The following is a 17037-nucleotide window of genomic DNA, read 5'->3' on the forward strand; positions in this document are numbered from 1 at the left end:
AAGTCTTACATAGATAAAGCCACAAGGGCTGAAAGCCAAATAAACTTAAGCAGCGGAAATCTTCGTTGATAAGTAGAACCCATGCCATTTGCCTTAACCCTACAGGCATTCTGACTGGGAAACGTCCTAGTTCGCATGTTCGTCTCCAAAGAATTCTTCCTTGAACTCCTGTTCTTCCATGCCTGGCCAATTAAATAACCAGTGGCAAGCCAATGAGTACTTTGAATGTACTCGCAAGCAACCCATGTTTTGGTTCAAGGTACAACAATGTATGATATAGGTAAATTTTTGCGGAAAGCTAGTTTTGAGTGCAATGACATGTTCAACAACTTGTAAGACATGCATCAGGAGAATTCAACTAACCATGAGGATAGGTTACAGATATCAACATAAAAAGAGTGGGCACCAACCCAACTCAATCATGTCAAGTCCTTTGACTTAACCCAAGTAGTTCTCCCCACTTATCCACACACACACACACTGGTTTGTAAACATGTGTACGTAGCCCAAGAGCGGTTACCCAACTGTCCTTGACCGTGGACACGGCTATTCGAATAGTTTTACACTCTGCAGAGGTTGCACACTTTACCCACAAGATCCGGGAAACTTCCGTGTCATCCACGACCTGCGGTACCTCAAGTACCCGGGGTAAGCACCCGATCACTATCTTTCCCTAGACGACACTAACAAGGACTCCACTCGTTGTTCCGTATCCTCACGATGTACATCATACGAGACTCACTCGAGATCATAACATCCGAGAGGGGACACAACGGTGTATCCGGTGCCCTGTGAAAACAGTCATGGCCGCCCTACCTGGCACGACCCCGTCCCGAGAGAGAGCACCAACTCTCCCCCGTCACTAGTAATGCGGACTCCAAGCTAGTATCGACCTAGGTAATCAATAATGCCCTTTCCCATATAAGGGTAGAGTGGTTGCGCATGTAAGGTTGGAATAACGGTCGCAACTTAAACCAATCCGTTTTTGAAAACAACACACACACTTGCCTCGGTACACCACTTCGTCATCAAGTGGCTACCCAACTCATCATCTCCCTCGGGCATAAGTGGCACCTGACGGGGTTTTCGAAAAGTTCTTTGAAAGTACTTTGTCTCCATCACTATGCATATTCCCGTCCCCTTTTTGCGTAGCACTACTTTAGCATCCTATCTACTCCCACTGGCATAACCCTCATAGAAAGGTAGGGTCATGCATCATGCAAGTGTCAACGAGAAAAGCAACGGAGGCAAACCACCCCAAGTGGTCACCATTTTATCATGACTCGATGCAAGCAATAAAAGTGCCATATGACATGCATAAAAGGGGTTTCTTAGACATGGTCAAAGGGCTGCTTGCCTGGCTCAACAAAGTCTTCTGGGTCTTCAAAGTCTTCTGGTCCAACTCCTTCGTCAGCAACGCAATCTATCGTCGCAAAATAATAACAAGGAAATAAGGCAATAATAAAACAGAAAAACCAAAGTGCTCAGAAAAATGTCAACTCATTTTTGGTAAATACTAGGTTGAAAACTAAGAAGGGGAAAATTCCTAGTTTTGGATTTAGAGTAGTTCAAAGGTTTATTTAAATGCTAAAAATCACATTTAAATATTTACAGTGAAGAAAAGATTGTTGGATTTGAATGAAAGTTGCACCATAAATAGGTGGGATTGTTACAAGAATTTAGGAGTTGGAATTATTGCATTTGGATAAATAATTAATTCTGTGGAATTTTTGGAAAAGCCACAGAAAAAGAAAAAGAAAAAGGGCACTGTGCCAGCCAGGCCAGAACAGTTGCGGGGTAGCAGGCCCAGCCAGCAGGCCGGCCAAGCCGAGCCAGCGCACAGCGCATGTGCCCGCCCATTTCAAGCCTGACGGCCGGGGCCCGCAAGACAGAGAGAGAGGGGCGCGGGAACGAGGGAGAGGATGACAGGCGGGGCCCACCTGTCATCACTAACCCGTGGACAGGGGGGTTGCGATGCTCACCGGCGACGATGCAGGCCACGGCGAGCTCCGACGAGTGCGGGGATGGCTTCAGGAGACTGCCGCATGTCGGTGGGTGGTGGACTTGGCCGGCGGGGGTGCCTAGTTCGCCGGCGACGAGGAGCTGCGGCGAAGGAGCTTCGGGAGGTGGTGACTCCGGCCGTTTCCGGCAGCTACAGAGAGGGGAAAGAAGGGGGAAAGGATTAGAGGACTGCAGGGGTTCCAGATCGAGGCAGAGGAGAAACGGGGGAGGCCTACACCTCGCGAACTCCGGCGAGCCGAAGCGGCGGAGCTCGAGCTCGATCTCGAGCTCGGGCGGTTATGGAGAGGAACTAGGGTGCAGGGGGATGTTTAGGGGAGTGAGAGAGCGAGTGGTGTGGAGAGGAGGGCGCAGGGAGGCCTTTAAGTAGGCAGGCGGCGAGGTGCCGTGGACCCATGCGCCGGAGAGCTCACGCTCGTCGCTGCAGGGCTCGGGGGAAGAGGGCGTGGTGACTGGGTGTTCCTGGACGTCGACTACGTCGGGAGGGACAGAGAAAGGGAGTGGGAGAGGTCAAAGGTGCGCGCCTATGAGCCGCACCATTGGCGCGCTCGGGCGGCCGGTGTTTGCTAGCGCGGAGGCGCGGGGAGGAGGAGAGAGGAGGGGGCCGACCGCGTAGCGTGCTGCAGACGCCGAGGCGCATCGGCAGGCGCGCGAGGGAGGCCCGAGGTGGTCGGAGGCATCGGGCAGAGGGCGGCTACAGTACGGGAGCGCACTGTAGCGCGCTCCAGAGCGCCCAAATGGCCGGCATGGCATTTTCTATGGCTTGTGAGCGCGGCCAACCGTGTCCAGTAGCTCAAGGGTGGAGTAAAGAAGTAGGGAGAGGTATTGGATGCTCTGGATGGCCAGTAGGAGACGAGAGAGGTAGAAGAAGAGGGAGAAATGGGCTGTCCAGAGAGAGAAAGAGGTGGTTTCACCCATCCAATAATGGAGTTGTGGATTTTCCATTGTTACTGGAGGTGAAAGGGGACTAGGGGGAGCTGTGGTAAAAAGTTGAGCTCAAGGAGAATAGTTTTAGTCGTCAAAATGGTGATTTTTGAAAAGTGGCAGAAGGTGTTTGATAAAGGTTTTGGCAAGCAAATTATTTCCAATTGCCATGAGACTCCACAGGGTGAAATGACACATATAATTAGGGTCTTCCACCAATTTGGAGCTTATTTGGGCAAAGCTGCCAATGCAACTTTTGTAAACCCTAGAAATGAGCAGAAATAGACTTGTGTAGATCTAGTTGAGCAAATCACTTCTCCTTGATGCACTACTTGGTGTAGTGGTCTCATTCGGTCATTTGAACATGCTCACAAAAGTTGAGGTCAAGGAGAGAAAGTTGGTAGTACAAACTTGCTCAAATTAGGTTCTGAACAGAAAGGGTTATGGGGCATTTTGGTGGACCAAAATGACCTTGATTGAATTGAGGCTTTGCAAGATCATCACAATATGCATTTGTGACTTGCTGGATTTTTCTTGGATTTTTATGGAAATATTTCCTGTAGAAATATTTCAAATCCTTGAAATGGGCAGAAATGGTTTTGGGAGGTTTTGTCCAATATTTTAAACATGACCATGTGTTGAAACTCTTATATATGGGAAATATATGCCCACTGAGTTTCCCTGATTTTTGTCAAATATTTTTAAAATAATAAAATATTTTTTCCCTATTAAAGACCATTTCTGGCTTTTAGAAAAAGCTTTTAAATAAAATAGGAAAATAACTTTTAAAATTATATTTTTGGGGTTTATGGGAATCCTATATCTAATAGGTTTCAAATATACCTTTTGAAATATTTTTCATACCCCAAATCAGGTACCTGTAGTGCACACCTCAATCCGGGGTTTTTTGGAAAACTAATTTTTGAAAATACTATTTGGCCAAATTATTTTTCTAAGAAAATACTATATTGTACTATACACATGGCATGATCATTGGGCAGAAGTTTGGGGCAAGGAGATGAAGTACAGAAGGTGGAGTAGTTGACTTTAAAGAGCACTTGAAAAAATCACAGAGAGAAAAGCAACTCCAAAATAAAAGCAAAATAATGCAAAAGTTTTTGTTGGCCCAACTTTTCATGCTTTATTAATGCAAATGAAGTGTTACAAAATGCAGGGTGTGACAGACCTACCCCCCTTACAAGAATCTCGTCCCCGAGATTCCTAAACTAGGCTTTAAAGAGATACGGAAACTCGGATCTAAGGTAGTCTTCACGTTCCCAGGTTGCTTCTGCTTTAGTATGGTTGCTCCACTGGACCTTGAAGTACTTGATGGTGCGGCTTTGAGTGCGTCGCTCAGCCTCATCCAAAATGCAGATGGGCCTCTCACGGTAAGTCAAATCAGGCTGAAGGTCAATGGCTTGGTGATCGACATCCTTGTAAAGATTAGGCTTGTCTAGGACTTGGAGACACTTCCGGAGTTGTGACACGTGGAATACGTTGTGCACATCGGATAGTTCAGGTGGCAGTTCCAACTGCTAAGCCACTTCTCCTCGTCGGTCAATGACCTTGAAGGGGCCGATGTATCTTGGGGCGAGCTTTCCTTTGACATGGAAACGCTGGGTTCCCTTGAGAGGTGTGACCCGGAGATAGACACGGTCTCCAACTCGGAAGGTCATGTCTCTCCGACGTGAGTCAGCGTAGCTCTTCTGCCTTGACTTGGCAGTCTTCAAACGCTCTCTGACAAGCTGGACTTGCTCTTCTGCTTCATGGAGGATATCGGGCCCAAAGACTAGTCCTTCTCCGGTCTCTGACCAATTGAGGGGTGTGCGACACTTGCGTCCATAAAACACCTCAAATGGTGCCATCTGGAGGCTTGACTGATAACTGTTGTTGTAGGAGAACTCGGCAAAAGGAAGGCAATCTTCCCACCTTGCTCCATATGCTAAGACATAGGCTCGGAGCATGTCTTCGAGCATCTGATTCACTCGCTCTGTCTGACCTCCGGTCTGTGGGTGGAAAGCAGTGCTGAAGGACAACTTGGTCCCCATGGCCTCTTGGAACTTCTTCCAGAACCTTGAGGTAAACTGGGTTCCTCGGTCTGACGCAATCTCCTTGGGAACACCATGAAGGCTTACGATTCTGTTGATGTAGAGGTTGGTTAGATGGTTTCCCTTGTAAGTCGTTTTGACAGGAATGAAATGGGCTACTTTGGTCAAATGGTCGACTATGACCCAGATGGAGTCATGTCCCTTAGTTGACCTGGTAATCCAATGATGAAGTCCATTCCGACTTTATCCCATTTCCATTCAGGCACCTTGAGAGGCTGTAACAATCCAGTGGGTCGCTGATGTTCAGCTTTGACCCTTTGGCATATGTCACACTTAGCGACGAAAGTGGCTATCTCTCTCTTCATGCCATGCCACCAGAATCTTTCCTTTAGGTCTTGATACATCTTGGTTCCTCTGGGGTGGATGGAATACGGGGTGTCATGAGCTTCTTGCAAGATCAAATTCTTGAGCTCAATCTTGTTGGGTACGCAAATGTGATTCCCAAACCACAAAATTCCTTGCTCATCCTTTGAGAATCCTGGGGCCTTGCCTGCCTTTAAAAAATCCTCTTGATGCCTTTAATACTCTCGTGTCCCTTCTGAGCTTCCTTAATATCATCCATTAGGGTAGGCTTGACTTCAAGGTTGGCTAAGAATCCTGGTGCAACCAGTTCCAACCCGAAGCTTTCAAGTTCTACATACAAGGCGGGTAGCCTTTCCTTAAGCAAAGCATTCAAGGAACAAGCCTTCCTGCTTAATGCATCTGCTACCACATTAGCCTTCCCAGGGTGGTATTGAACACTGAGGTCATAATCCTTGATCAACTCTAGCCACCTTCTCTGCCTCATGTTCAATTCCTTCTGAGTGAAAATATACTACACACTTTTGTGATCCGTATATATCTCACACCGCTTCCCTAGGAGGTAATGTCGCCTTGTTTTCAGGGCATGAACTACAGCTGCCAACTCGAGGTCATGAGTAGCATAGTTCTCTTCATGAGGACGTAGTTGCCTTGAAAGGTAAGCTATGACTCTGCCTTCTTGCATCAGAACACCTCCCAGTCCGGTTCTTGACGCATCACAATATATCACAAACTCCTTGTGTATATCTGGTGTGGCCAGAACTGGGGCGGTGGCCAATCTCTTCTTCAGCTCCTGGAAGCTTTCTTCACACTTCAGCGTCCATTCAAACTTCTTGTCCTTCTTCAAGAGCTGAGTCATGGGTCGTGCAATGCTTGAGAATCCTTCAATGAACTTGTGGTAATATCCCGCGAGTCCGAGGAAGCTTCTGACTTCCTTCACATTGCTTGGGGATTGCCATTCAGTCACGGCTTCAATCTTAGTGGGATCGACTGACAATCCTTCTTCAGTCAAAACATGACCCAAGAATCCAACTTCGCGCAGCCAAAATTCGCACTTGCTAAACTTGGCATAGAGTTGGTGCTCTCGAAGCTTGTCTAGGACCATCCTCAAGTGTTGCTCGTGCTCTTCTTCCGTCTTTGAGAAGACAAGAATGTCATCAATGAAGACAACGACAAACTTGTCCAAATATTCCATGAAGACCTTATTCATGAGATACATGAAGTAAGCTGGGGCATTGGTCAATCCGAAGGACATGACCGTGCACTCATACAGGCCATATCTAGTTACAAATGCCGTCTTCAGAATATCTTGGGGTCTAATTTTCAGCTGGTAGTACCCAGATCTGAGGTCAATCTTGGAGAACACCTTGGCCCCATTGAGTTGATCAAACAGATCTTCAATCTTGGGAAGTGGATACTTGTTCTTGATTGTAACTTCATTGAGGGAGCGGTGGTCAATGCATAAGCGGATGGTACCGTCCTTCTTTGTCACAAACAGAACAGGTGATCCCCAAGGGGAGGCACTAGGGCGGATAAATCCCTTCCTCAACTGCTCTTCCAGTTGCTTCTTCAACTCTGCTAACTCTTCCGATCCCATTCTATAAGGCTTCTTATAGATGGGTCCTGCTCCGGGCATGAGCTCGATGATGAACTCAATGTCTCGGTCAGGAGGCATTCCCGGTAGCTCATCAGGAAAGACATCGGGGTATTCGCATACCACCGACACTTGCTCCAATCCAACTTCTGACAGAGAGTTGACTTGGTTGGCTTGAGCAGAGGGGGGGTTGGAGGCAAATTTAACTTCGACTCCTTGGTCGTTGGTCACAGTGACGGTCCGGTTGGCACAATCTAACAAGCCTTGGTGCTTGATGATCCAATCCATTCCTAAGATCACATCCAAGCCTTGCAATCTTAAGATGATAAGGTCTGCTTGGAAGTCTACCCCATTAATGACAATCCCGACTCCTTTACATCCTATCTTGGCTCTCATCTCTACTCCGGGGGTTTGTACCACCATAGGGTTATTCAGGGGTGTAGGGGTCATGCCACTTTTTAATACAAACTTTTGGGTGACAAATGAATGCGTGGCTCCAGAATCAAACAAGACAGTTGCAGGTGCTAAGTTGACAAGGAACGTACCCAGCACAACGTCCGGGTTTTCCTGGGCTTCTTCTGCAGTGACATGATTCACACGACCCTTGCCGTTGTTAGGCGGGTTGCGGGGAGCTTGGTTCCTTGGTGGCATTCCACGGCCTTGTCCTGGGTTCTGCGCATTGGGGCGCAGGGCGTCGGGCTTCTTGTTGGGGCAATTCTTGGAGTAGTGTCCTGGCTGACCACATCCAAAGCAAGTGACTTGGCTGGGGTTGCTGCTCTTGCTGGCATTGTTATTGGGGTTGTTGTAAGCTGGCCTGGGGTTGGCATACTACTGAGGTGGATAGTTGGTGTGGGGTGCAGGAGCTCTTGGCTGCTGATAGGTTGGCTTGACCGGGGCGGGCTGCCATGGGCGAGGCTTCTGGTTGCTGGAGCTACCCTTGTTGATCATCTTGCGCTTACGGGTATCATCCAAAGCACGTCGCTTGTCTTCAAGCATGAGTGCCTTGTTCACCAGATCAGGAAAGGTCGGGCAGTCACACAGAACAAGCGAGTACTGTAGAGTCTGGTTAAGGCCTTCCATGAAGCGCTCCCTTTTGGCAGCATCAGTGCTGACATCTTCAGGGGCATACCTTGAGAGAACACTGAACTTCTGCATGTACTCCTTGACAGTGCTACTACCTTGCTTCAGGGCTCGGAACTCACGCTTCTTGATGGCCATGATTCCGGAAGGAATGTGGGCCTTGCGGAATTCTGCCTTGAAGTTATTCCAAGTGATGTTTTGCTCAGCATGCATGGCCTTGAATCCATCCCACCAAGCTCTAGCAGTTCCCCCGAGACAGTGAGCAGCATATGCCACCTTCTCACGGTCCTCAGTGCATCCAACTAGTTCCAATAGATCCTCAATGGTGCGGACCCAGTCGTCTGCATCCAGGGGTTCAATAGTCTCGATGAAGGTGGGTGGTGCATGCTTCTTGAACTCCACCAACGTGGAACGTCCATTGCCGTTTCCCACCGGTTGGCGATTGACATCTTGAGCAATCATCTGGAGGGCTGCAGTGTTGGCTTGGCGTTCCTCTCGGAAGGCTTGGAGAAGCTGAGCCATGTCCATGTTTGGAGGTGGTGGCGGTGCTGGAGCTTGTCCTTGGGTTTGGTCCTGAGTGGCTCCTTCTCCGGCTTCTTGCTGCTGGGTAGAGGTACCAGTACGAGTTACAACAGGCATCCTGTTGGAGCGGTCAAGGTCTCATGATTGGGAAAGATGGGGAAAGCAATATAGATGGGACGCCTAGTAAGGGGGTTGGTATGACACTAATTGTTTTCATGCAAGGGCCAAAAGGCCAAACACATTCATTAAAATCCAAATGGGTGATGTAGTCGCTTACAAGTTCCCGAAGGAAAGTACGACGTCCATCAAACACATCAAAAGCAAACACAATACTACATGGTTTCATATGAACCATTACAAGGACTCGACTTCGCATAGGGGTACACGACCTATCCTACCGTAAGGGTTACTAACGGGCATATCCGGGTTGCGAATGATGCCTAAGTGGTGGAATGCTCGGTCGCGTAGTCTGGCTCTTCTGGGTCTTCCTCCTCGTCATCGGTGGCCTGACATTCCTCTTCACTTGAAGGGGTGGGGGAGTGGAGGAGCTCAACACGGCGTTGCTTTGCCGGTGGTGCGAAGGGCTTGCAGTATTCCTTTGCGCTCATGCGGTGTTGCTGTGGTGGTTCTCCATCCTTTGGGGGTCTTCCGCCTCTGTATGCGATTGCGGGTTGTCCAGGGGGAGCACCTTCCTTCTTGATCCTATCCGTCTTCCCTTGTGCTTGAAGAAGAAGTGCCTTGGTCTCATGAAGTTCCTTTTGGAGTTCCACTAATTCAGAGGCCAAGTGTTGTGCCAAACTATCGGCACAAAGGCTGAAGTAGGTCTGGAATCGAAGTGGAAGTCCTTCTTCTAATGGTGGAGCTGGTGCACTGCTCTCATCCTCACCTTCCTTCCGATAAGGCAAGAAGCGGGTTGCCAACTTGTCTGTCATCTCTGGAAGAAGGTCTCGGAGGCGGGTGAGAGCCTTGAGGGTTGCCGTCTCGACGGTAAGAACTAGTGTTGCCATCTGGGGTCCCTCGAAGAACCAGCTTGTTCGAGAGTCATTAGCCTTCACGATCACTTCCACATGATGCTCCGTCTCGGTGTCATTGATCCAATGCTCATGGTAGGTGAAAATGGGGGCTCGGTGAAACTGGCACTTCTTGAGGCTGTCCTCGAGAAGCACGGGAAATCCAGTGGTCAGGAAGTCTTCGGGTACGGCAGCCATCTACAAAGGTTGAATGGGAGAGGTCAATAAGGGAAATATATCCTGGGTTGGGTAAGCTTTAGAAAAGAAGAGAAGTTTAGATGGTCTCAAGCTAACTAACGTCCATGCTAACTAAGGCTTCCTACAGTCAGGATGGCTCTGATACCAGCTCTGTGGGGACCCCAACTCATAAGTGGAGATCATCGAATGCACGTGTACAGTGATCCCAGAGATCATTGCTCACTGAACACACAGAAGCTGAATAACAAGAGTCTTACATCCATACATATCGTCTTACACAAATTATGACCATTATGGTCAAGTCTTACATAGATAAAGCCACAAGGGCTGAAAGCCAAATAAACTTAAGCAGCGGAAATCTTCGTCGATAGGTAGAACCCATGCCATCTGCCTTAACCCTACAGGCATTCTGACTGGGAAACGTCCTAGTTCGCATGTTCATATCCAAAGAATTCTTCCTAGAACTCCTGTTCTTCCATGCCTGGCCAATTAAATAACCAGTGGCAAGCCAATGAGTACTTTGAATGTACTCGCATGCAACCCATGTTTTGGTTCAAGGTACAACAATGTATGATATAGGTAAATTTTGCGGAAAGCTAGTTTTGAGTGCAATGACATGTTCAACAACTTGTAAGACATGCATCAGGAGAATTCAATTACCCATGAGGACAGGTTATAGATATCAACATAAAAAGAGTGGGCACCAACCCAACTCAATCATGTCAAGTCCTTTGACTTGACCCAAGTAGTTCTCCCCACTTATCCACACACACACACACACACACACACACACACACACACACACACTGGTTTGTAAACATGTGGATGTAGCCCAAGAGCGGTTACCCAACTGTCCTTGACCGTGGACACGGCTATTCGAATAGTTTTACACTCTGCAGAGGTTGCACACTTTACCCACAAGATCCGGGGAACTTCCGTGTCATCCACGACCCGCGGTACCTCAAGTACCCGGGGTAAGCACCCGATCACTATCTTTCCCTAGACGACACTAACAAGGAGTCCACTCGTTGTTCCGTATCCTCACGATGTACATCATACAAGACTCACTCGAGATCGTAACATCCTAGAGGGGAGACAACGGTGTATCCGGTGCCTTGTGAAAACAGTCATGGCCGCCCTACCTGGCACGACCCCGTCCCGAGAGAGAGCACCAACTCTCCCCCGTCACTAGTAATGCGGGCTCCAAGCTAGTATCGGCCTAGGTAATCAATAATGCCCTTTCCCATATAAGGGTAGAGTGGTTGCGCATGTAAGGTTGGAATAACGGTCGCAACTTAAACCAATCCATTTTTGAAAACAACACACACACTTGCCTCGGTACACCACATCGTCATCAAGTGGCGACCCAACTCATCATCTCTCTCGGGCATAAGTGGCACCCGACGGGGTTTTCGAGAAGTCCTTTGAAAATACTTTGTCTCCATCACTATGCATATTCCCGTCCACTTTTTGCGTAGCACTACTTTAGCATCCTATCTACTCCCACCGGCATAACCCTCATAGAAAGGTAGGGTCATGCATCATGCAAGTGTCAATGAGAAAAGCAACGGAGGCAAACCACCCCAAGTGGTCACCATTTTATCATGACTCGATGCAAGCAATAAAAGTGCCATATGACATGCATAAAAGGGGTTTCTTAGACATGGTCAAAGGGCTGCTTGCCTGGCTCAACAAAGTCTTCTGGGTCTTCAAAGTCGTCTGGTCCAACTCCTTCGTCAGCAACGCAATCTATCATCGCAAAATGATAACGAGGAAATAAGGCAATAATAAAACAGAAAAATCAAAGTGCTCAGAAAAATGTCAACTCATTTTTGTTAAATACTAGGTTGAAAACTAAGAAGGGGAAAATTCTTAGTTTTGGATTTAGAGTAGCAGAATAGGAGAAATGGGTTTTCAAAGTTTATTTAAATGCTAAAAATCACATTTCAATATTTACAGTGAAGAAAAGGTTATTGGATTTGAATGAAAGTTGCACCATAAATAGGTGGGATTATTACAAGAATTTGGGAGTTGGAATTATTGCATTTGGATAAATAATTAATTCTGTGGAATTTTTGGAAAAGCCACAGAAAAAGAAAAAGAAAAAGGGCACTGTGCCTGCCAGGCCAGAACAGCTGCGGGGCAGCAGGCCCAGCCAGCGGGCCGGCCCAGCCGAGCCAGCGCACAGCGCGCGCGCCCACCCATGTCAAACCTGACGGCCGGGGCCCACAGGACAGAGAGAGAGAGGGGCGTGGGAACGAGGGAGAGGATGACAGGCGGGGCCCACCTGTCATCACTAACCCGTGGACAGGGGGGTCGCGGTGCTCACCAGCGACGATGCAGGCCACGGCGAGCTCCGATGAGTGCGAGGATGGCTTCAGGAGACTACCGCACGTCGGTGGGTGGTGGACTTGGCCGGCGGGGGTGCCTGGTTCGCCGGCGACGAGGAGCTGCGGCGGAGGAGCTTCGGGAGGTGGTGACTCCGGCCGTTTCCGGCAGCTACAGAGAGGGGAAAGAAGGGGGAAAGGATCAGAGGGCTGCAGGGGTTCCAGATCGAGGCAGAGCTGGAACGGGGGAGGCCTATACCTCGCGAACTCCGGCGAGCCGAAGCGGCGGAGCTCGAGCTCGATCTCAAGCTCGGGCGGTTATGGAGAGGAACTGGGGTGCAGGGGGATGTTTAGGGGAGTGAGAGAGTGAGTGGTTAGGAGAGGAGGGTGCGGGGAGGCCTTTAAGTAGGCGAGCGGCGAGGTGCCATGGACCCATGCGCCGGAGAGCTCACGCTCATCGCTGCAGGGCTCGGGGGAACAGGGCGTGGTGTCTGGGGTGTTCCTGGACGTCGACTACGTCGGGAGGGACAGAGAGAGGGAGTGGGGAGAGGTCAGAGGTGCGCGCGTGTGAGCCGCGCCATTGGCGCGCTCGGGCGGCCGGTGTTTGCTAGCGTGGAGGCGCGGGGAGGAGGAGAGAGGAGGGGGCCGACCGCGTAGCGTGCTGCGGACGCCGAGGCGCATCGGCAGGCGCGCGGGGGAGGCCCGAGGTGGTCGGAGGCGTCGGGCAGAGGGCGGCTACAGTATGGGAGCGCACTGTAGCGCGCTCCAGAGCGCCGGCATGGCATTTTCTATGCCTTGTGGGCACGGCCAACCGTGTCCAGTAGCTCAAGGGTGGAGTAAAGAAGTAGGGAGAGGCATTGGATGCTCTGGATGGCCAGTAGGAGAGGAGAGAGGTAGAAGAAGAGGGAGAAATGGGCTGTCCAGAGAGAGAAAGAGGTGGTTTCACCCATCCAATAATGGAGCTGTGGATTTTCCATTGTTACTGGAGGTGAAAGGGGACTAGGGGGAGCTGTGGTAAAAAGTTGAGCTCAAGGAGAATAGTTTTAGTGGTCAAAATGGTGATTTTTGAAAAGTGGCAGAAGGTGTTTGATAAAGGTTTTGGCAAGCAAATGATTTCCAATTGCCATGAGACTCCACAGGCTGAAATGACACATATAATTAGGGTCTTCCACCAATTTGGAGCTTATTTGGGCAAAGTTGCCAATGCAACTTTTGTAAACCCTAGAAATGAGCAGAAATAGACTTGTGTAGATCTAGTTGAGCAAATCACTTCTCCTTGATGCACTACTTGGTGTAGTGGCCTCATTCGGTCATTTGAACATGGTCACAAAAGTTGAGGTCAAGGAGAGAAAGTTGGTAGTACAAACTTGCTCAAATTAGGTTCTGAACAGAAAGGGTTATGGGGCATTTTGGTGGACCAAAATGACCTTGATTGAAGTGAGGCTTTGCAAGATCATCACAATATGCATTTGTGACTTGCTGGATTTTTCTTGGATTTTTATGGAAATATTTCCTGTAGAAATATTTCAAATCCTTGAAATGGGCAGAAATGGTTTTGGGAGGTTTTGTCCAATATTTTGAATATGACCATGTTTTGAAACTCTTATATATGGGAAATATATGCCCACTGAGTTTCCCTGGTTTTTTTCAAATATTTTTAAAATAATAAAATATTTTTCCCTATTAAAGACCATTTCTGGCCTTTAGAAAAAGATTTTAAATAAAATAGGAAAATAACTTTTAAAATTATATTTTTGGGGTTTATGGGAATCCTATATCTAATAGGTTTCAAATATACCTTTTGAAATATTTTTCATACCCCAAATCAGGTACTTGCAGTGCACACCTCAATCCAGGGTTTTTTGGAAAACTAATTTTTGAAAATACTATTTTGCCAAATTATTTTTGTAAGAAAATACTATATTGTACTATACACATGGCATGATCATTGGGCAGAAGTTTGGGGCAAGGAGATGAAGTACAGAAGGTGGAGTAGTTGACTTTAAAGAGCACTTGAAAAAATCACAGAGAGAAAACCAACTCCAAAATAAAAGCAAAATAATGCAAAAGTTTTTGTTGGCCCAACTTTTCATGCTTTATTAATGCAAATGAAGTGTTACAAAATGCAGGGTGTGACAGTAGTGGTTCTCGGCGTCTTGTCAAACCCAAGCGACAATAGTCGTACACAACGCGTTGTGGAAGTAGTTGTACTCGCGGACTTCGGTGGCGGTAGTCGTTCGCGGTGCTTGTGACCCACAGTGCTTCGGGCAACGGTAGTCGTACACGGTTCACAGACGGACTTGACGGGTCCAAGGGCTCCGGCCATCGTGGTACTTGGCGCAACACCGTGTAGTCGTACATTTGAAGAGGAACTTGGCCATGCGAAGGTCTACTTGGCGAACAACGGTCGTCATGGTACTCGTTGGTCCACGAAGTTGTTCTCGTAGGTCTTGGCGTTCCGTTCGGTACTCGTTCGGGCATCCGTGTGGTCTTGTCGGTGGTGTACTTGGCGAAATTCCACGGAGACGGTCTTGCCAGGCAACGAGCAGCAACGCGGTGCACCGACGGGGTGCTCGAGTAGGACTTGGCGCCGGTCGTCGTCCTCACGTTTTCGCACGACAAAAGTAGGGGTGAAAAGAAAGGCACGGGCAGGAGGAAGTCGAGGCCGGCGCTGGTCGGCGCTACGGCGGCGAGGTGTGGCGCTGAGGAGCTCAAGGTGGTCCTGGGAGTGGAGCTCTGGTGATGTCGCTCGCGGGTAACCACTGGAGACGGAGGCAGGGCCCTCAGGCTCGAGCGGTGGCGGTGTCTCGGTGAGGCTGGCAAGGCCGAGTCGGCGGGGCGTAGAGGTGGAGAGGCGACAACGAGGGACTGGAGCGGGGGCGAATGGAAGAGAGGGGGGCGCGTGTGCTGGGGAGTTACTCTCCCTGGCGATGCGGTGCAGGGCGAGGAAGGAGAGATGAGGAGCAGGCGCCATGGCCCGAGAGAGAGGCTGCAGGGGAGAGGAGAGCAGCGCGCGTGGAGAGTAGATGGGATCGGGATCCCTGGTGCGATGCGTGCGTGTGTGTGAGTGGCGGCGTGGGGGAAAAACGAGAGGGACAGGGAGATCGAGCAGAGGCTGCGGTCTCGCTCCTCTCTGGCGGCGCGAGCAGGGAGACGAGAGGAGAGGACGAGGGGATCAGGAGATAGGGGCTTAGATTAGAGGGTTAGGTGGGCCTAGGGTTAGAAGGGGGGTTTGGGCTGCGGGAAAGGATGGCCTCGGGTGGGCCGGCGTGGGAGGTTGGGAGGCCCAGGAGGCCAGCGGGCTACCTCTCATTCTCTCCTCTCTTCTATTCCCTTCTCTTTTCAGGAAGAAAAAGGAGAGACCAAAAGTCTCAAGAGAAAAGGCAATGGAGAAGAATAAAATTGTGAGATATTTTTGTCAGGCTTTATGGAATATTTCCAACTCAACAAAAGTGGTTCCCGCAACAACAACAAAAAAAAGGCGAAGTTAAATCCAAAATTATTTAACTTGCACCAAAGGAGTTTGAATGGAGTGTAGGATTTCGGAGTGTCCAAAAATGTCCGGAATTTTTGTGGAGATCGGGAAAGCGATGAAAGATATTATGGGCAAAGTTTGGGGACCAAACTTGAAGTGGGAAAAGGCATGTGATTATTTGCAAGTGTGTTAAGGTGAATTCCTGAATAGTGGAATATTTGATATAGCTCCCCAATATTGGGGTATATGTTATAAAGAGAAGTCATCCTTCCTCGATTTAAATGGATCGAAGATCCATACGATTTATTTAGTTGAGATGCAAAAGACTTATGACATGATGACATGATGACATGATGCAATGCACATGATGCAATGAACCAAAACGAATCACCCGACAACACTCGGAAACATGGAAGGCATCTGAAGCTCCGGTCTTGGGGTGTTACAACAGCTCCAGCAGTGGTGGCGACGACTAGCCGCCACGCCCGCTTTGAAGGCGGCTGCGGGTCGTCTCGTCACCGCGCTCCAGTGAAGCGCGAGGAGGGGTCTGGCTGAGCTCAGGAGAGTGCCACGGGCCCGTCCTTGCGACCTGCTGCGGGAGCACGTTCCGCTTTTGTTTTGTTTTTCCTTTCCTTCCCGCGTTAAGAGAGAGACAAGTATGGGGCCCCGCTGGAGCGTGCAACAATTATGATTTCTATGTGGCTATGCTATGTTTATCATTCCTGTGTTGTGTTGCAGCGTCATGTTTTATGTATGCGCGTAGGAATAACTTAGCTTGGTGCGCCTGAAGTAGATTCCTCCTCGTGAGACGCGTGTTCCTCAATGCCTGACGAGGCGTCCTGTGCTCGGAAGGCGTCTGAGAACTGCAAAAATTCGCTAGGAATCCTGATCGTAGGCGCTGCCGGTCATGACCTAGTGCTTTTTATCGCGATACCCGGGGGGCACGGATTAAGAGGGGTGCGCCAGCTCGCGAGCTCGAGCGAGGGTGCCTTGCGAAAGACAGGAAAACAAAAAACGCTCATGAGGGCACCTGTCCAGCCCCCTCGCGAGGAACGCGAGGGAGAGTACGGGTCAAAAACAAGGAACCAAGAGCAGAAAGGAGGCGAAAAGGCAATGGAACCAGGCCAGCAAGGAACACCAGAAAGCAAATTCTTACTAAAGAGGGTCGAACCAACTGCGGAAAGCAAATGAAAAGCCGCGTCCGACACCTAGTCTAGTCTTCTTGTCTTCTCACCACAGCGGAGCTAAGTGCTGCCACTAGTCATGGGAGGGAGCCCCCGAGGCCCGAGAGCGGCACTCCTGAGACTCCGGGGCATGTACAACCCCACTCATTATTATGTGAGAATGTCACGAGTGGAGATTCTTCACAGGCATCGGGCCTTGTTTCATGGGTAGAGCCTCCAGAGGTGCTGGATGTTCTAGGCGTTCTGGATGGGGATCCCGTCTTGCGTTTCCAGGCGCGTGGCGGCAGGCCTGGAAA

Source organism: Triticum dicoccoides, chromosome 5A, assembly GCF_002162155.2.
Source record: "Triticum dicoccoides isolate Atlit2015 ecotype Zavitan chromosome 5A, WEW_v2.0, whole genome shotgun sequence".
NCBI lineage: Eukaryota > Viridiplantae > Streptophyta > Magnoliopsida > Poales > Poaceae > Triticum > Triticum dicoccoides.